General features: G+C 35.1%; 1 long non-coding RNA gene across 6 annotated transcripts in view; it reads right to left on the bottom strand.

Annotated features, from left to right (window-relative positions):
• LOC109023603 (uncharacterized) overlaps positions 1-22,627 on the bottom strand; it is a 480,000-nt gene that overhangs the window by 408,819 nt on the left and 48,554 nt on the right. For 4 of the 6 annotated variants that reach the window (XR_010131592.1, XR_010131593.1, XR_010131591.1 and 1 more), the window contains exons 1-2: positions 16,437-16,588; positions 15,964-16,090 (exon numbers count right to left, since the gene is read on the bottom strand). This is a non-coding gene — a long non-coding RNA (uncharacterized lncRNA). Of the gene's footprint in view, positions 1-527; positions 1,002-5,607; positions 5,708-15,963; positions 16,091-16,436; positions 16,589-22,627 lie in introns of those variants that run through there. The other 2 variants (XR_008672812.2, XR_008672811.2) reach the window with 2 other exon arrangements.

Raw genomic sequence — 22,627 nt, 5'->3', positions numbered from 1 at the left:
TATATAAAACATACAGAATATAATTATATAAAATATACAGAATATAATTTATTCTGTCACTATTCTGGAGACTAGAAGTCCCAAATCAAGGTTTTCAAAGGGTCACGCTCCCTCTGCAGCCTCTAGGGCTCAGGGGACTCTTTCTTTCCTCTTCCAGCTTCTACCTGCCCCAGGTGCTTCTTGATTTATGGCAGTATATCTCCAACTTTTGCTTCCATCTTCATATGGCCTTCTTCCCTCTGTGTCTGTCTCTCTCTCTCTGTTCTCATAAGGATTCCAGTCACATTAGATTAAGAATCACTTTAATTCAGTATGACCCTATCTTAACTTGATCACATCTGAAAAGACCCAATTTCCAAATAAGGTCACAGTCACAGTTACTGGGGGCTAGGACTTAAACACATCTTCTTGGGGAAACACAATTCAACTCATATCGATACTCTAGTAGGAATCCCAAATAGACTAACTGTGTCAAGGGTCTTCAAGACCAGCGCCCAGTTTAATGATCATTAGAAGAACTCACAAGACTCATGGCCAAGGTTTATTACATGGAAAGGATACAAGGAAAAAAAAGATTATGGGGAGAAGTCGGTAAGAATCAGGTGCAAGATTCCTAGAGTCCTTTTCCAATAGAGTCATGCAAGGCATGCATAATTACTCCAGCAGTAAGTTGTGAGAACACGTGTGAAATATTGCCTACTGGGAGTCTTTTTGGAGACTCAGTGCCCAGGGTTTTTATTTGAGGCTGGTCTTGCAGGCACCCACTGTTTAGCATACACCAAAATTCCAGACTCCCAGAAGGAAAGGAGATGTTTAACACACATCCCATTATTTGCATAGTCTAGTCACAATGAGTCATCCTTATTATTTAAAGAAAGTTTATGTCAGTGGAGAGAACTCTTGATCACCTACATTCCCAGATGACAGCCAACCTTGTATGCAGGCTTTTCTAAGGATGGTAGTATCAGGTTGGTTCTTTTAGTGTCACACTTTTCTGCACGCTGACAAAAGAGAAAAGTCAAAAGTTATTTTTAAAAAAGTGTTCTCCTTCTCAAAAGCCACCTGGATTATTTAGTTAAATCATACAAGGATCTTACAATGTTCACATCATAACTATTCTATGAAATAGAATATGTTAGGCAAGAACTGGGTAATTTAAGCAAATAGCCATGATATCAAAATTAATCAACATCAAAGGTGGTCTTTTTTATTATTTGATATTATAGCTATTAAAAACTTCTATTTGGGATTCATTTTCATAAATCTCTTTCATATTAAGTCATATTCAGAATTGTGAAACACTTACATGTCTTATTGTATAAATTAGAGCTTTTATAACACAATAATCTAAATCACAGGTTCTCTGTAGGGGCAATATCTCACCCAAGGAAGAAAAAATGGTTCTTGGAGAAAAAGAACCTTATTATTTTTATGTATAAAACAATAGATATGCATCAATACACACACAGATAAATAGATATATGTGGTATTAAAATTCCATGGTGGGAGACAGTTAGGAATAAAACAAGTTAATAAATTATCTCATATGACTTTTCATTTATTCTATTTATCTATCTTCTAGCACTATATATCTGGAAGGACTCAAATCAAGTTGTTACTATTACATCTGACTAGTGGGGTCAGGGTAAATATAAGAAAAGACTAAATTTTTACACTTTGTGCTTCCTTTTACAATGATCATTGGTATATAATAATGTAATAAACATAAAGTCATTTAATCAACTGAAAGAATCAGCAAAATACACAGCCATTTGTCTTGAAGAGACATCCATTTCAGTTATACACATGGTGAAATTTAGAACTTCTTAATCAAATCAATGAATCCATTTGAGGTGAAAAAAAATCAATATGGAGTTTCCTAGTTGAAGGAAGAGACTGACTAAAGAAAAGCTAAAACCCAAGATAGAGTGCAATCAAGTGAGGTTGTATTTTGAAGAAAAGATCTGTCAAATATTATCTATTTCAAAAGTGTCATTGGGTCAAGCTTCACAGATGAGACCAGATTTTCTGTTTAATGTACACACACACACACACACACACACACACACACACGGACTCAAGAAATTGGCTGGTGGAAATATGAAGTAAAGTTTTAAGATAATTGGCATAAAAGTAAAACTTTCTTGGATCATTTTTGAATTAACTTAGTGATGCAGGAGTGCCAGGAAGGAAAGAGCATGGTCCCTTTAAATGATATGGAAGGTGGGGAAGGGAAGTGCTGGGTAGAGAAGGGTGGGTCCTTAACTAGGGCTCCACCCCCAGGGACCTAGGTGAGGACAGGCATTTCCTGCCCAAATGTTGCATTTCCCAAGACCACCCTGGCCTGCCACACCCCCATCCTGGGCCTATAAAAACCTGAGACCCTCACGAGCAGAAGCGACTGGACATTGTGAGGAACACATGGGAGAAAGAAGACACAACTGGCTGGCTGGGGCAGTCGGAGGAGCTCAGCAGCCCAACTCCAGGGGAAAACCATCTCCTTTCTGGCTGCCCCATCTGCTGAAAGCTACTTCTACTCAGTAAAACCTTGCACTCACACTCCAAGCCCATGGATCTGATTCTTCCGGTACATCAAAGCAAGAAACCCCGGGATACAGAAATCCCTTTGTCCTTGTGATAAGAAATGGGGTCTAATTGCTGGTTAACACAAGCTGCCTATAGACGCAAATTAAGAGAGCACCCTGTAACATGCGCATACTGAGGCTTCAGGACCTGTAAACATCCTCCCCTATACACTGCTGCGGGTCTGGAGCCCCACAGCCTACCCATCTGTATGCTATCCTAGAGGTTTGAGTAGCAAGGCACTGAAGAAGCAAGCCACACCCTCATCGCATGCCCTGCCAGGGGGACAAGGGAACCTTTCCCTTATCAATAGTAATATCTATAATTGTCCATCATTTGACCGTGAGATAATATATAAAATCTTCTGGAGTAACCCTAAACATTTTTCAAGATAACAACAAAACTCAAGGAACTATTGAAAAGAGGAGGAACTGGAGCTTTGGGGATTGACTATTTTCAAGGGATTTAAAATTTGTAATAAGATTCTCATAGCAAAGAGGTTTTGGGTCTCATCACGAGAAAGTAAGACAGATAATAGAATATGAAACTGCCCACATAGTAAATTACCGACTGAAAACAAACCTGAGTACAAGTAAGTAATTTTCTTCTTTCAAATTCAGGGAAGGGTGTTGGAAACATTACAATTAGGAGAATTATTACAAAGCTTATGTATTCCAAAGCTCATCCAGAGAATTCTGTTTAGAAAGATCTTTCAGATTAATTCACCCTATAATAATTGCATTGGTACTTTCAGCATTATTTACAATTCCTGGTTTAATTAAATGTGTATATTTAATTAAATATATTTATATGTATTTATATATGTCTGTATTGAATCTTTAGTTTCTTTATGTGTACTATTAAAATAAACTTTGTGTTTTTTCTTCCCCCATCCAGAAACTTTCCATATTCAATTTTTTGTACACACTAAACACTAATTGTTCTACTTAACAATCATTTTTATTGTGTATTTTTCTCTTCCACTTATCAACACATTTTATAATACCAGGATTACACCAAAACAAGCCAAAAATACAATATTAATAGAGTACAGGCCAATCCCTCATATACATAGAAATGAAGCATCTTTTCAGAATTTTAAAGGGCAACTGTGAAGAATTTACAGATAACAGCATTCCCAGCAATGAAAGACTCTGGATTTTCCTTAAGATCAGTAACAAGGCAAGAATTTCTCTTTTACAACCTGTATTCAACATTGCACTGGAAGTGTAACCAGTACAATAAGGCAAAAGGAAGAAAAAGAACACAGAGAATGGAAAGAAAGAAATAACTATCTATAGATGGTTGCCTGTCTTCAAATGGCCTTTTCTGAAAGAACTTTTAAGTTCCAATAAAAATTTCATGGCAAAATAGGTTATGGGTTTTATCATTAGAAAGTAAGACAGAAATGAAGACAGAAGACATGATTGTGTATAGAGAAAATGCTAAGGAAGCTATTTTAAAAGCTGCTGCTAGAACTAATATGGGAAGCTAATAATGTAACACAATGAAATACATATATATTCTTATAAGAATTGTAAATTCAAATTTAAAAAGAATGGTTTATTGTTAGCATCCAAAAACTTAAAATAATAGGAACAGATTTAAAATTGATATAAGAACTGCGTTTTGAAAAATGGAAAAAGCATAGTGCACAGAGAAATGAAAAAAGATGAAAGTAAATGGAGAGATACAATGTTCTTGAGAATCAGAAGGCTAAGTATTATTAAGACCTCAGTACTCTTTAAACCAGTCTTTACATTCAAGGCAATTCCATGCAAAGATCCTACAGACTTTTTAATAGGAATGGATGAGCTAATTCTAAAATTTATATGGCCTTTCAAAAGACCCAGAAGACGCAAAAAACACCGTGTACAGTAAGAACAAAGCGGATGGACTTACACTATCTAATTTCAAACGTAACTGTGTAGCTACATTAATCAATACGGTGTAGCATTGGTGTGAAAAAAAAGTGTAAAAATAGATCGGTGAAAGAAAATAGAGTGTCTAGGCCAGGCATGGTGGCTCACACCTGTAATCCCAGCACTATGGGAGGCTGAAGAGGGTGGATAACCCGAGGTCAGGAGTTCGAGAACAGCCAGATCAACACAGGGAAACCCCATCTCTACAAAAAATACATAAATTAGCTGGGTGCGGTGACACGCACCTGTAGTCCCAGCTACTCGGAAGGCTGAGGTAGGAGAATAGTTTGAACCCATGATGGGGACGCTGCAGTGAGCTGAGACTGCACCACTGCACTCCAGACTGGGCAACAGAGTGAGACCCCATCTCGAAAAAAAACAGAAGAAGAAAAAAGAAAAGAAAGTGTCTAGAAATACACCCATGGGTATAATATAAAAATTTTCAACAAAGTTGCCAAGAAAATCCAATAGGGAAAAGCTTTTCTTTTCAACAAATCCAATGAAAACAATTGGATGTCCAAATGAAAAATAGAAGAACTTTGTTTCTTATCTCATATCGTACACAAAATTACATAAAAATAGATACCGTTGAAACTTTGAAAAGTAAATTATAAAAACAACTTCTACAAAAAATTATATAATATCCTTGTAACATTCATGAATGCAATGACTTCTAAATAGAACACAAATCATTTTAAAAATCTGGTATTTGAAAAGCATAAATAAGTAAATGAATCACAAAATAAAAAATTAGATTTTACAAAATTTTGTAAGTCTAAACTTCAATAAGACAGTAAAAATTACATAATTGGCATATCAAGAATAGATTATAAATTACATTATAAGGTAGATTTATATATTATTAGATTTCATATCAAGAATAGATGATGCATTACATAATTGGGCATATCAAGAATAGATTAATAATCCTGACAACCATAACTCAATAACAAAGCAAACTACCCAACTTTAAAATGTGCAACTTGTTTGATCAAATAATTTACAAAAGAAGATTTATAAATGACCAATATATGTGAATATGATCAATATCTGTAATCATCAAGAAAATGCATATTAGCATAATGAGATTTCTCTAAGATACCTGAAACTTAGAAGTCTGGCAATATCGAGTGTTCGGAAGCATGCAGACCAACTGGAAATCTTGTACATGTTTTATAAGGATGCAAAATTGGAGAACTACTCTGAAAAACAGATTGGCAGTTTCTTATACATATGTTTACTATATGTATAAATACCTCATCAGTTTTACCTCTAGAAATCTACCCAGGAAAAAATGAAAACTTACGTCCACACAAGTATTTCTACATAATTGTCTACAGCACTTTTATGCATAATAGACCAAAATCAGAAATACTCCAAAAGTTGACCAAATGGCAAATAAATAAATACTAGTATATCAGAACAATGGAACACTTTTTTACTTAGCAATAAAGAATGGACTATGGATACATGAGAACATGAACCATCTCAAAAACATTCTGCTGGAAAAAAGAAAGCCTACATTAAAAGTCGTTATCTTATAGTTCTATTTATATAAAAGTCTAGAATAAGATAAACTAACCTATAGTGACAGCAAGATCAGTGCTTGCCTGGAGTCGAGGGGGGTGACTTTTAAAAGGCATAATGGAACACTTGGGGATGACAGAGATGTTCTACATTTTGATCATGATAATGGCTTCGTGGGTGTATGTATTTGTCGAAATTCATCTAACAGTATATTTAAAATTGGTGAATTTCGTTTTATGTAAATCAACTGATTTGGTTTAAAAACTGCAATAGAAAGGGTAGTGAAACTGTATCTGAGGCATTGAACGGAGTAAACCATTCTTTCTTCCATCCTAGAAACTCCAGGAGTAAAAGAGACCCTGCCTTTAGTGCATGAACTTGTCCACACTTATCAGTTACTGGAAATATTTCAGAAACAGAATCTGAGGAAAACTTTGACTCTCTGATAGTGAAAGGAATGTTTTTGCACTTGGAGATTTGGAAACTTGTTGCAAATCTAATATTAGGTAGGGCAGCTTGACAAAACATAAAGAATGTGTTGCCTGGGCAAAGTGGCAAACGCCTGTAAATCCCAACATTTTGGGAGGCTGAGACAGGAGGATTGCTTGAGCCCAGGAGTTTAAAACCAGCCTAGGCAACAGAGTGAGACCCTATCTCTGAAAACAAACAAACAAACAAAAAAGGTTAACATCAGTTATTTTCTTTACCCTCATTGATTAGTAGTAAGTTCATGTGCAGAAAAAAATTAATTTGTAAACCGGGAAAAAATAATGTTATTATTGCATCTCAAGTTGTACCTGGCAGTTCCCAGGTCAAGTTAAGGAACATTCTCAGGGGAAGCCTCCTGTCTTTGCCTAAATTACACCAAGATATTTCATGCCTCGGCTCCCTCCACATGCGTTGCTCTCAGGGCCTGAAAGTTTTTTCCCTTGTCTTTGCTTGGTTGGCTTCCACTCATTCTTCCAGACCCAACTTAAAAATTGATTTTTTCAAATCACCATTCTGTTTCAATGAGTTGTTCTTCATTAGATTTACTCATTGCACTACATTTTACTCATTCAGAACATCTACAATATTTGGATATTTGCGTATTTATAAATGAATTTTTTTTGGCTTATTGTCTGTCCTTTCTCTATTCTAAATTCTATGACCTCATTCCTTCCTAGTGCTTACAAATGCTGTTGATTATTGGAATTGTTCAGTACTTTTGAATTCCAGAGATGTGTACAGGAGGGTCAAAGTTTTCATACAATCAGAGAGAAGATCTCATTTTTTATGTGATTTTTCCTAAATAGCTTCAAAATGTGGCTTAATCTGAATACAGGTTGCAGGGGTTTCAAAGGCATGGACTCTAATTCTGTCCAATTTTATATTTCTGGTTTCTAGAGTACCAAAAATAATAACAACCACAACATAGTAACAAGCAAACAAATTTAAGAAAAAGAATATTCTTTGAGGACAACAGGAAACTGAATCATAGCATAAAAAATGGTAAATAAAGGGAAAGTATCAAGCATTTATCCTGCCTCGTCTATAGGAAGTACCATTAGGTAATTAATCAAAGAGTAGCCCATAAAAAGTGTCTTCTTATAAAACATCACAGCAAATTAAAAAGAAAAAATCTGACAGAATTTAAATGCTGTAATTTTTCAAAAATAATTAATGAATCTAATCATTGAGCATTCTGCTGCTAATATAACAAAGAGTGAGGCAACTAGATATCACGTACCTCCTGATTAAAGAACACAATACCACCTACAGTCTTTCCAATGGAATGGAACATGAGCCTGTTGAAGCCTGAGATCCAGCACCAAGTATTTAAAGAAATAGCAAGGATAAAAAACACGTTAAACCACAGCATTAGTACATAACAAGTGAAGTCCAAACCATGGAAAACCTTACAGGACAAATGTCCAGGGTTGATGAACAGATAAGTGGCAAGGTAATAAAAAGAAGTGGGGGGAAAGCCTGTCAACATTTATTTTAAATGGGCAAGAAAAAACTATAAAAATCACTAGCAGTAGTTCTTTACAAGAAATTCTACAGAGATTATTTAAGGCTGAAATAAAAGGAGGCTAGAGAATAACTTGAATTCAACGAAAGAAATTAAAAGCACGGGAAAAGTAACTTTACAGGTAAATAGAAAAGAGAATATAAATGTATTTTGTTATTAACTAATTTTTTCCTCATAAGGGATTTAAAAGATAACTGTATAAAACAGTATTTATAAGTCTATGTTGATGGACGTACAATATATAAAGGTGCAATTTGTGTGACAAAATAGTACACTGAAAGAGTAGGGAATGAGCTTTATGAGAGCAAAGTTCTTGTATACTATTGAAATTGGGTTGATATTATCTCAACTAGATTTTTATAAGTTAAATGTTAATTGTGATCCTCAGAGCAATCACTAAAAAAACTCAAAACCATATTAAAAGAAATGACAAATGAATTAAATGGTATGCTCTAAGTACCTAACAAAAGAAGACAGTAATTTAATGGAACTAAAAAATACGTAAGGAGTACATAAAAGAAACACAAATATGGCAGATGTGAGTCCTGTCTTATCAGTAATTGCATTACATAATAATGGAGTAAGCCCTCAAATTAAAAGTAGAGACTGGAAGAATGGATAAAAAACATGAGTCAACTATAACCTGTCTACAAAAGATACACTTTGTATTCAAAGACACAAACAGGTTAAAATTAAAAGGATGGAAAAAGAAATACTATGCAAACAATAGTAAGAGAACTGGTGTGGCTATACTAACATCAGACAATATAGACTATAAGGCAAAACATTGTTATTAGATACAAAGGTGATTTTATAATAAGAGGTTAATTCATCTAGAAAATATAACTATTAAAAACATATAATAATCAAACATTAGAGCTCAATATACATAAAGAAAAACTGCAGATTTGAAGAAGAGACATGTCAACCTTAACAGCTGCAAAAATCAACCCCCCTTTAAAGAATAAATTAAAAAACTGGAAAGAAATTCAAGAAGGAAATACAACATCTAAACAACACTATAAATGAACTGAAACTAACATCTATAAAATACTCCACCCAACAGAACAGACTCCAGATTAGGCCCTATGGTAGTCCTTAAAACAAAGTCCAATAAATTTAAAAACATTCAAATCATACAAAGTATGTGTTCTGGCTATAATGCAATTAAATTAGATATCAGTAACAATGAAATACGGAAAACTCACAAAAATGTGGAAATTAACAATACACTATTCAATAGCCAATAGGTCAAGAAGAAATCCCAGGTAAATTAGAAAAGACTTGGAAATAAGTGAAGGAAAACACAACATATTAAAATACATGAAATGCACCTAAAACAATACTTATAAGCAAATTTATAGCTCTAAACTTCTCTTAAAAAAATAAGACATTTTCAAACTAATAACCTAACTTTGCACCTTCTTCAGTAACTAGAGTAAGAGGAAACTAAAGCCAAAGTAAAGAGAAGAAAGGAAAAAATAAAGATTACAGTGGTAATAAATGAACAAGAGTAGGGAAAATAACCAAAACCAAAAGTAGGTTCTTTGAAAAGATCAAACCAAATTGACAACCTATAAGACTGATAAAGAAACAAAGATAGAAGATGCAAGTTACTAAAATCAGAAATAAAAGAGGAGGTATTTTTACTTATATTTTACTTATATTAGAAATTAAAAGTATTGTAAAGGAATACTATAAACAATCATATAGCAACAAATTAGATAACCTAAATGAAATGGTCAAATCCTCAAAATGACAGAAACAATAGACTCAAAAAAAGAAACAGGAAAAAAATTATAAAATTGGAACAGACCTATAACAAGAAAAAAGACTGAATTAACAGTGAAAAACTTCCTATAAGAAAAAGCACAGGACCAGATGGCTTCACTGGTGAATTCTACCAAATGTTTAAAGAAGAATCAACAACAATCTTCTACAGACTCCTCCAAAAAAATAGAAGAGGAGAGAGAGAGAGACACTTCACAACTCATTCTATGAGGCCAGTATTATCCTGAAAACAAAATCAAAGAGCCCCACTCCCCAACACACACACACACACCACACCAATTTCCCTCATGAACACTGGTGCAAAAATTCTCATCAAAATACTAGTACAGGTATAGTAACATATGAAGGATTAAGCACAATGAATGAGTGGGATTTCTCTGAGGAATGCATGGTTGGTATATCACGTAAAAATCAACAAATACCATAGGATGAAAACCATATGACCATCCCAGTAGACAGAAAATAAACGTATGACAAAATTCAAACCCTTTCATAATTAAAAAGAAAAACCTATTGGCAATAGGAAGGAGCCTGACAAAGGACATCTATGAAAAGCTCAATGCTAACTTCATTCTCAGTGATTAGTGACTGAAAGTTTTCCTCCTAATATCAGGAACAAGACAAGAATGTCAGCTTTCATCCATTATATTCAACATGGTACTACAGGATCCAGTTATGGCATTTAGGCAAGAAAAAGAAACAAGGTAATAATATTTGAAAGGAAGAATGAAACTACCTCTATTTGCAGATGACATGATCTTTCAGAGATAAAATCCTAAGGAATCTATAAAAAATTAGAGGCAGTAACTGAGTTATTAGAAACTCAGTTTCTAATGTTTGAAGGATACAAAATCAATACATAAAAATCAGTTGTATTTCTAAAGACTAGCAATAAACAATCTGGACATGAATTTAAGAAATCAATTCCATTTTCACTAGCACAACATGAATGGCACACCTAGGAATAAATATAACCAAAAAGTGTAAGATGAGTACACTAAAAACTGCAAAAGTTTTTGAAATTAATTTACAAAAATACAAATAAATGTAAAGACATCTCACATTTATAGATTGGAAGACAATCTTTTAAAGATGGAAATATTTCCAAAAATGATCTACAGATTCAATGGAATCACTATCAAAATCTCAGTTGCCTTTTATGCAAAATAAGGTGATCTTAAAATTTAAATGGAAATGCAAGGGACCCTGAATAGTCACAATAGTACTCAAAATGAAAAACAAAGTCAGAGGACTCACACTTTCCAATTTCAAAACTTAATACACAGCTACAGTAATCAAGACTGTTTTGTACCAACATGAGGACAGACATACAGATCCATGGAATAGAATTGAGAATCCTGAAATAAAGACATACATTTATGATCAGTTAATTTTCAACAAAGATGTCAAAACTTCAAGTAGAGAAGAATAATCCGTTCTATAAATGGGCTGGGATAACTGGATATCAACATGCGAAAAAAAAAAAAAGATTGCAGAACTCGACCATATAATGAGGTAAGAGACTGGCACGACTTGTTTTCTGGTCACAGCCCTGCTGATCAAAACAGGATCTGGCCCAAACAGGATAACGTGAAGAAATTAGCAGGAACCAGCAGATGGCGATGAAAGTGATCCCTAGTTGCCCTCATTGCTCATTGGCCTGGGATACTCCCACCAACGCCATGACAGTTTACAAGTACGATGGCAACCACCCAGAAGTTACCACCCCTTTCCTAGAAAGTTATAAATAAACTGTCCCATCAATTTGCATTGACTCACCCATCCATGAAATTGAAAGTGAATGTAAGGGAGTATAAATACAGTTGCCAAGAGCCCATAAGTTGGTGACTCTGGGTCCACTGCCTATCAGTTAGGCATGCTCTACAAAGAACAGTACCTACCATTCTATAAGAGATTGCTAATAGCACTGACTCACCCTTGAATTCTTTCCTGTGCAAAGCCAAGAACCCTTCTGGGCTGAACCCAAAAGTCGGGGCTTGCTTGTGCTGCATCATCATCTATAAAAATTAACTCAAGTGAATCAAAAACCCAAATCCTAAATATAAGAGTAAAAACTGTAAAATTCTTAAAAACATAATTGTATATTTTGGTGACCTTAGATTAAGCAATGATTTACCTACATTTGACAGCAAAAGCACAAGCAACCAAAGAAAAACAGACAAATTAAACTTTATAAACTTCAAAACTTTTGTATTTTAAAGGATATTATCAAAAAAGTGAAAAGATAACACACAAAATGAGATAATTAAAAATGGGCAAAGGACTTTTTCAAGGAGATTTATATCTTCAGTGAATCAGGGTTTCACAAGAGAACTGTAGCAAAGACATGAGTGTCATCAGATCATAGCTCATGCAACTTACATACACATTGTTGGACAATCATGAATCATTTGCTATATATATTTGTAAAGGCCATATAGATGCTCATTCAGCATGTGCTTAATTTGTTGACTGACAACTCATTTATTCCCAATGCAACTCATTCCATTTAAGAACATTTTAAACCATTCTACAATGTAAATGTATTTCAAAACATCATATGATACACAACAAATACATGTTTTGTCAATTAAAAAATAAAAAAGAACATTCACAAATGGCACAAAAACAAGGAGAAGCAAAGGATTTCAGTGGACATTTCTTCAAAGAAGACATATATGTGACCAATGTTTAAAAATCTTCAAAATCAATAGTCGTTAGTGAAATGCAAGTTAAAACCTCAGTGACATACCACTTGACATTCTCCTAGATGGCTATAATTTTAAAAGGCAGAAAACAAAAAGTGTTGGCAAGGATGTAGAGAAATCAGATCCCTGATATGGTGCTTGTGTGAATGTAAAATATGCAATTCTCCTTTGGAAAGCAGATATTGCTTTAGAAAGTTAAATATAGAATTGCCATATCACTCAGCAATTTTACTCCTAGGTATGCCCCCAAGAGAACTGAAAATATTTGTCCATGCAAAAGCTCGTACATGAATATTCCGCACAGCATTGTTCATAATTGCCAAAAAGTGAAAAATTCCATGTCTATCAACTGATGAATAAACAAAATTTGTTATATCCATAAATTAAATATTATTCAGCCATAAAAAGGAATGCACTACTGATTCATGTAAGAACGTGTACAAACCTTGAAAACATGCTAAGTGAAAGAAACCAACCACAAAAGGCTACATATTGTGTGATTCAAATTTATATGAAATGCCCAGAATATACAATCCCACTGAGACACAAAGTAGATTAGTGGTTGCCAGTAGCTGGAGGAGAGGATCAAGGAATGGCTCTTCTAACAGTAGTTGACAGCTTTATAAATATATTAAAAATAAATTGTATACTTTAAAGGGTAATTTTATAGTATGTAAATTGTATATTATATGTCATTTAAAATTTAACTAAAACCTGAACCATAATAATGATATCGACTTAATATTTTAACTTCAAACTCATAAATGTATATATTTATCCCCTAATAGTGTTTGGAAAAATATATAAGGCCTTTCTGTGACTGTGATCCAATACCGTGTCTCTAATTTTCTCAAGATCCAAATAATGCATAACGCATCTCTTTAGAGTCCCAGTTCCACATCATTTCAAACCGAGTGAAAAATGAGACATTTTTTGGGTCATTCTGAGGACTAAATTCATCCAAATATTTTTCTGGTCTTCTACAGTAATCTCCGCAACACCTAATTTCGTGAGATTTTAAATCTACTCTTTAGAGTCTCTCTGAAGCTTCTAATTTCATTTTAAATTGAACCACAAACTTCCTCTACTTTAAACTCATTTAATCATATTTTTGGTATTTAATTAAAAGAAGTAACCACTACAAGTAGCAAAAGCAGTTTTGAAGAGAACAGAACCAATTCTTGACAAACATGTAATTCAGCTGGTGTAAATGGAAGGACAAAGGCAGGAAAAAGGAAGATCATCTAAGGCACAAGTCAACAGATAACAGAAAAAAACACTGAGAGACCAGTTTGTTCAGGACATTTGTATACAGAAGTTAGATTAAATAACTGCTATTATACTTAAACATGATAGTAAGGTATGGATGAGTCTGAATATGTGAAAAGGTCATTGCACGCATATATTAATATGATAGCATGGGCCACAGAACAGATTTTGGAGAACATAAAAGCAGAGAAATTTGACTAGTGTTTATCCACCCATGTATAACCTGTGCCCTTAGTTGAGGATAAAATATCCTTCAGTCCAGTTTATAGTACTTTTACTGCAAAAACAAAAAATGGTGATCACTAAACTTTGAAGAAGATAAGCATCCCCACCCACATAGAGCCCCACCTCTGTGTCTCTGCTCTACTCATTATGGATTCTAACTATTGCCTTGAAACAGATTATACACCCTGGGTCTAAATAATGTCCTTTTTAGCTTTGGAAATGACTTTTCTCATCTTTTAAATGGCTACAATGATTGCTGTGTTGGTAGATAGTGGGCACCAAATATGTCCACACCCTAATTTTCTGTGAATATACTGCCTTATACCACAAAAGGAACTGTGTAGACAAGAGTAAATCTTCCTGAGATGAGATTATCTTTGATTACTAAAGTAGGTACAATCTAATCACATGGGTTTCTAAAAGTAGAAGAACAAGGCAGATGAATATGTCAGATGCAAAACAAAGACTTGACCAACTCTAGGTGGCTTTAAAGATGGAGAGAGAGGCCATGAATCACAGAATGCGGGTAGCTCCTAGAAGTAAGGAAATGAAGACCTCAGTCTTACAACCACATATAACTGAATTCTGCCAAAAATCTAAATGGGCAAAGAAAGACATTGTCTCCTAGGGCCTCCAGAGAGAAACACAGCCCTGGCCACACCTCAATTTTAGCCCAGTAAAACCTGTGCTAGACCTGGATCTACAGAATTGTAAAATAATAAATTTATACTGCTTTAAGTCACTAAAATTGTGTTAATTTTTAATAGTCACAATAAAAAAACTAATAAAATGAACTCGTCCTCACAGAATTGGGACTAATTTTAAACTAGATGATTCATGTAAAAAGTATATACCGTTCCTGATACTAAGTTGTTAGTAGTTTTACCATTGCTCTTCTGTTACTGTTAGTCTCACAGCACTTTGAACATGAGGCTTTGTTTCATAGATATATTTTTCAAAATAGATTGGATGCCCCTTGATGGCAACAGTCATGCCCAATTTATTTCGGAGCACTCATGCTAGCAATACCATTGTAGGTTTTAATTCTTTTGTGTATGTGTGATTAAATTAACAATTGGACAGTATTGCAGGATTTTGCATTTCCAGATACTTAGAATTCTGTGCTAAATAATTACAGGAACACTTGGGAGTTGCTGCTCTACCTAACTGATGTGAAACTATGGGAAAAGGAGAAAAAATGAAAGTAAACTATCTTTTGTAACTGGTCTTAGATAGGCAAGAACACGGCCAAGTGAATTAAGGACTGAAAAGCATTACAGAAGACTAAATGGGCTGCAACATTGGTAGCTTTGGCATAGCTGCTGTTAGAGACAAATTTTATGAATGACAGTATACGTAGTCTACATGCATTGCTTATGTGATGTGTATTAGGAGTTATTTTCTTCTCATTCTGCTCAATAAGACTTAGGAGAAAAGATGAACAAGCAACAGTAAGAACAGCTCTTTCATCTCTTCTATAAGTTTCTTACCAGTCAGTATTAAAATTGTCCCAAATTTAAGCCTGTTTGTGTTACCATATACACAGAATACTCATCAGGGATTATACCAAAGAATATTAGAATAGACAGAAGCTTTAAGAATTTGAATTGAATTACAAGACACCCTGATACTTAGGCACATTTTTTTCTAAGCTTATTTTTTTTTTGCTCAAAGTAGCATCTCCAGAGCTGCAAAGCACAATTTTCACTGCTTTGGAAAATAATGTTGTATTTTCTGAGAGTCAGTATATCTGGATAATTACTTATTTGAAGTTTACAAACACAACTTTTGATATACTGAAAAGCAAACATGTAAGGCTAAAACAAGAAAGGTATGTGTATAATATAATATTGTTTTGGTTTAGGTATCATTTTATCCTTAAATCTTTGAGCATATATAGAAAAAACACAATCTAGAGACTCACAGGATTTGTGATCATCTTTCTGCGGCAGACAGACTATAAGATGGCCCCATGGTTTCCATCTCGTGCTTTTGCTCTTGCATAATCTTCTCCCTGTGAGTGTGGGTCTGACTTGTGACTTTGTTTTAACCTGTAGAATACAGCAAAAGTGACATGCTATATGTAATTATGACATGTAAGATTTTAACAGCTGTCTTCCTAGAAGACACTATTTCCCTTGCTGGCTTTTAAGAAACCAGCTGCCACTGGTGTATTTCCAATGTTTTCTTGCTTTTTGTCAGTTTCAAATTAACAGAATGTGAAAAATAAACAAGTCTGAAACTAACTTCAAGTTTTAAGAGTGATAAAGTACTGTGAAAGTTAAAGAGGCGCACCCTGCCGCCATTTTGTCCCCTGGTCCGGGCAAGACATTCTGACGGCCTGCGCCCCAGCGTGGACCAGTCCGGGTGGGCGCGACGCTCCTCGTGGACACTTACCCCTGGCCGCCCTGCACAGTTGCGGGTGGCTCAGAGCCTCCCGCCAGGAAAGGAGCGGAGCGAGGCCGTGAGCTCTCCAAGAGGCGGGGCGGCTTCCCGGCGCACCACGTGACTCTCAGCGCGGCCGCGCAGCTCCCGGCTGCAAGCTCCTTGTGGCCCGCGCGCAGGCGCACTCCGGTTCGCGCCACTGGGGCGCACAGGCGGGAGGTCGGAGCATCTTGTGAGTTAGAATATGGAGAGGGCTACATGACAACCAACTGAGGGTGGCCTCTGTCCAGCAGCTGGTAAAAAAGTCATAACCCTCAGTACGATAACCTGCAAGAAGACTGAATTTTGCCAACAATCACATGAGCTTAAAGGAAGTTCCTTCTTCAACTGAGCCTTAGATGAGACTAGTACTCTGGCTAACATATTGATTGCAGCTTTGTTAAACCCTAAACGGGACCCAAACTAGATTATTCTTCAACTCATGACACAGAAAACATGAGATAATAAATTGTATTGTTTTAAGCAATAGCTAATATACTAGGTTTCAAAACCTTTTCTGTGCAGGTTGAAAAAAGTTTCATAATACGAGCTATTTCCTCATATTTCTTATTTAAAGTATTAAATACTAAATCAACACAATAACATGAGTTGACTAATTATGATACTACATATATGAACTGACAAGTGAAAACTTTCATCTTTAGGACGTTTCAAGACTGTATATAAAAAACCGGTTAAATGTTTAACTTGGGTGTCCCATTAATTTGCTATAAAGCTTTTTTAAAATCTCTTTTTTCTTTCTTATCTCTGCAATATCTACTAACCAAATTAGGCAAGTTCACATCATAAATATTTCTAAAATGCATCTACTTTCCTTAATTCATAGTCATGAGCCCTGATTTGGGAGCTATCATATCCCACCTTTAACTGTATCAACTTCATTTTTTTTTTTTTTTCTTTTTGAGACGGAGTCTCGCTTGTCACCCAGGCTGGAGCGCAGTAGCGCGATCTCGGCTCACTGCAAGCTCCGCCTCCCAGGTTCACACCATTCTCCTGCCTCAGCCTCCCGAGTAGATGGAACTACAGGCGCCTGCGCCTGCCACCACGCCCAACTAATTTTTTTGTATGTTTAATAGAGACAGGGTTTCACTGTGTTAGCCAGGATAGTCTCGATTCCCTGACCTCGTGATCTGTCCGCCTCTGCCTCCCAAAGTTCTGGGATTACAGGAGTGAGCCACCGCGCCCAGCGTGACTGTATCAACTCCATTCTGATCTCCACACTTCACTCTCACTCTTTTTCCCCTCCCTTCATTTTTACCTAAAACCAGAGTGATATTTCCTATATAAACATGTAATTACATGAACCAGATTCTCTATCTGCTTTCCAGAGTCTTTGGGAAAAGGCTAAACTCTTTAGTATAACTCATCTTATGCCCCAGGTTTTATTAATTTCATCTGTCTAGCTAAAAGAAACACATATTGTTTCCCCAAGGGTAAGGGTTACGCATCACTTATCACTTTATTCTCAGCATTCTGCATCTTTGATTCAAGCCTGAAACAAATTTGGCAGTTAATATTTGTTGAAGTAATACATGAAGCAATAAATAACATATTTTTTAATGTATGTCATCAGAACACGAATCTCATATACATTTTGTACATTTATTTTCTGTACCTATTCATCATTAAACTTTCTTTTGTTTGTTTTTGAGACGGAGTCTCGCTCTGTAGCCCAGGCTGGAGTGCAGTGGCGCGATCTCGGCTCACGGTAAGCTCCGGCTCACGGTAAGCTCCTCCTCCCGGGTTCACGCCATTCTCCTGCCTCAGCCTCCCGAGTAGCTAGGACTACAGGCGCCTGCCACCGTGCCTAGCTAATTTTTTTTTAATTTTAGTAGAGATGGGGTTTCACCATGGTCTCGATCTCCTGACCTCGTGATCCGCCCACCTCGGCCTCCCAGAGTGCTGGGATTACAGGCGTGAGCCACCGCGCTCGGCCTAAGCTTTTAACAAAACATCTGAAAGGTATCTATAGAGGTGATGTCAGCAAGATGGCAGGAAAGGAGTTTTCCACCCCTGAGACAGCATCGCTCAGTGCCGAGAGGCACCCTACTTGTTTGCTGTTTCTCCCACAAGGGAAAGTTACAGCATAGTGAGAGATCATCTGACTCCTTCAGCTACCTGGAGTATTGCTCAAGAGGCCCATATTTTTCTCATCCTGCCCAAAATACTGAAGTAATCAACATGTTTGAATGGTTGAGAGGGACTGGGAGCACAGAAGTGAAACTCCAGACCCTACTAACCCCTCCACAGACTCCATCAGGAAGCCCACCCATCAGTCACTTAGCAGGCGTCACCTGTGAACTCCTTCTAACTGGCCAGCAGGCTCCTCAAAGGCTCAATGTGCCTCACTCTTTCACCCAGGACAGCTCATCAGAAACACCCTTGTGAATGACAACTGCAAGCAGCTTGTACAGACATCCCAACTTTGCATGATTGGGAAAAAGTACGCAAACTTGAGTATTTTAGGGTGCCACCCCCAAAACAACAGGAGGGTATCAGCACCAGCTTTGAAGGTTCAAGAGAAGGCATACGGTATTAAGAATTCTCCCTCATAGAAAACAAGACGTGTAGAGCAGTCACATCTATAGAAAAGATCTGAAAGAGCCTTGAAATTCCTGAGATGTTTGGTGAAGGTATTTCTTTCCTGTAGTCAGTCAGTAAAAACTGGAGGAGATGACTTCTTTAAATGTGAATAAAGCAACACAAGACTCACAGATCAAGAAAATTCCAAAAGCAAGACACCACCAAAAGAACACAAAAATATTCTACTACTTCCAAAGAAATGGAGTTAGACAAATTGCCTGAGAATTCAAAATAATTGTTCAATGGAAGCTCAGTGAGCTACAAGAGAACACAGATAGGCAAGTCAATAAAAATGGAAAAGCAATATGTAAACAAAATTGGAAGTTCAGTAAAAAGATAGATATCATAAAAAAGAACCAAAGAAAATTCTGTAACTGAAAAAGACAGTCAATGAAATTTAAAATGCAGTAGAAAACATTAGCAGCAGACTTGACCAAGCAAACAAAAAGAATTTGTGAACTCAAAGGCAGATCATTTGAACATATCCAGTGAAAGGAGAAAAAAAAGAATGAAAAGGAATGAAGGAAGACTATGAAATTTATGGACACCATCATTACAGCTAACTTTTGCATAATGGGTGTATAATAAAGAGAAGAAAAACAGAAAGGGCTAGAAAGCTTATTTAGAAAAATAATGGCTGAAAACTTCTGAAATGTAGGTAGAGGTATGAGCATCTAGGTATATGAAGCTCCAAGATTTCCAATAAGCTTCAATCCAAAGAAGACTTTACCAAGACATAGAATCAAACTCTAATAAAAGATTACTAACACACACACACACAAATCAAATATAAAGAGAGAATTTTGAAAGCACCAAGAGAAAAGAGGCTAATGATATATAAGGAAATTCCATCAGGCTATCAGTGGATTTATCAGCAGAAACCTTGCAGGCCAAGGAAAAGTAGGATGATATATGTAAAGTGCTAAAAGAATAACAAACTGCCAACCAAAAATGCTTTACCCAGCAAAACTGTTGTTCAGAAATGAAAGGGAGATAAAGACTTCTCCAAACGAACACAAGCTGAGGAGGTTTATCATTACTAGAGCTGTTTTACACAAAATGATAAAGAGTTGAAAGAAAATGACACTAACTTGTAACATAAAAACATATGAAAGTATAAAACTCACATGAAATGGAAAGTATATTGTCTTAAAAAACAAATGTATTAAAAATAATTATAGCTATGATAACAATAGGTACACAATCTAAAAAGATATAAATTGTGATCTAAGAAGCGTACTATTGGGAGTGAGTGCAGTTTTTATATATGATTGAAGTAAAGCTATTAGCTTAAAATAGCTCTTTATAACTCTAAAATGTTTTATGTAAGCCTTACGGTAACTACAAAGCAAAAATCTATAGTAGATACACAAAAGATAAGGAGAAAATAATTGAAGGATAAGATTAAAAAGGAAGAGAGCAAGAGAGGAAGAAAAGAACAAAGAATCTACAAAGCAGCCAGAAAACAATTATCAAAATGGCAGTAATACCTATCAATAATGTAAAGAGATTAAAATCTCCAATAAAAACATTCAGTGTCTGAATTGATAAAATAATAAGATCCAATTATATGACGACCTTAAAAAGACTCAATTCCCCTATAAGGACACACATAGGCTGAAAATGAAGTAATGGGAAAAGATTTTCCAAGCAAATGGAAACCAAGAGAGCAGGAGTAGCTGTACTTATATCAGAAAACAAAATAGACTTTAAGTCAAAAAGTAGAAAAAGAGATAAAGAGGGCTGTTATATAATAATAAAGGGGTCCATTTCTCAAGAGGATATAACAATTGTAAATATAGATGTACCTAAAATAGGAGCAAATGAATAAATGAAGCAAATATTAAGATGCCTGACAGGAAAAATACAGTAATGCAATAATTGTAAAGGATTTCTATACATCACTTTTAACAATGGATATATCATCCAGACAGGAAAATCAGTAAGAAAACATTGGACTTAAACCATACTTTACACTAAATGGAACCAACAGATATACACAGAACATAACATCCAACAGCAGTAGAATACATATTTATCTCAAGCATACACAAAACGTTCCCCAGGATAAATCATAGATTAGGCCACAAAACAACTCTTAACAATTTAAGAAGACTGAAATCATAAAAAGCATCTTTCCCAAACATAATGGTATAAAACTAGAAATCAATAACAAGAAAAATTAGAAAATATATAAATATGTGGAAATTAAATAACACAATCCTCATCAATGAAGAAGTCAAAAAAGAAATCAAAAGGGAAACTTAAAAATATTTTGAGATAAATAAAATTCAACACACAAAAGTTATTGGATGCAACAAAAGTATTTCTAAGAGGGAACAGTAATAAATGCCTACATTAAGAAGGAAGAAATATCTCAAATAAATAATATTACACCTCATGGAATAGGAAAAAGAACACACTCAGCCGAAAGTTAGTAGAAGGAAGTAAATAACAAAGATCAGAGCAGAAATAAATGAAATACAGACTGAAACACACTATAAAAATATAAACAAAACTGAGGTATTCTTTTGAAACATAAATGACATTGACAAAACTTCATCAAGATTAAGAAAAAAGAAGACTCAAATACATAGAATTCAAAATGAAAGAGAATATATTACACCGATACCACAGAAATACAAAGGATCATTACAAATTACTAGGAATAATTATATGCCAACAAATTGGATAACCTAGAAAAATAGCCAAATTCCTAGAAACATATGCCCTACTAAAAGTGACTCATAAACAGAAAATCAGAACAGACTAATAATGAGTAAGGAGATTGAATCAGTAATCAAAAGTCTTCCATCAAAGAAAATTCCAGGACTTGATGACTTCACTGGCTAATTTTACCAAACATTTAAGTAAAAATTAATACCAATCTTTCTCAAAGTCTTCCAAAAAATGAAGGGAATAAAACACTTCCAAACATATTTTACGACACCCATATTACCCTGATACCGATACCAAAGCCAAACAAGAACACTAGGAAAAGAAAATAACAGGAGAATATTTCTGATTAACATAGATTTAAAAAATCTTCAACAAAATCCTAGCAAACAAATTCAACAGCATAGTAAAGGTATCATTATTCATAATCAAGCAGAGTTTATCCCCAAGAAGCACTGATGGTTCAAGCTATGCATCAACAAATGTGATACACCACATTAACAGAATAAAATATAAAAATTATATGATTGTCTCAATAAATGCAGAAAGAGCGTTTCAAAAAAATTTAATATCCTTTCAGGATAGAAACTGTCAACAAATTAGCTATGGAGAAATGTGCCTCAACACAATAAAAGTCATATATTATAAGCTCAGAGATAACATCATACACAACAGTGAAAATTTGAAAGCTTTTTCTCTAAGATCAGGGACAAGGCAAGGATTCCCACTTTTGATACCTCTATTCAACAGGAAGTATAACCAGATCAATTAAGCAAGAAAAAGAAATAAAAGACACCCAAATCAGAAAGTCAGAAGTTAACTTGTTTTTGTTTGCAGATGACACATTCTTATATATAGAAATCCTAAATACTCTACCAAAAACA

The sequence above is a fragment of the Gorilla gorilla genome, chromosome 18 (genome assembly GCF_029281585.2).
Source record: "Gorilla gorilla gorilla isolate KB3781 chromosome 18, NHGRI_mGorGor1-v2.1_pri, whole genome shotgun sequence".
Taxonomy (NCBI): domain Eukaryota; kingdom Metazoa; phylum Chordata; class Mammalia; order Primates; family Hominidae; genus Gorilla; species Gorilla gorilla.
This window is presented reverse-complemented; position numbering and strand designations above follow the sequence as displayed.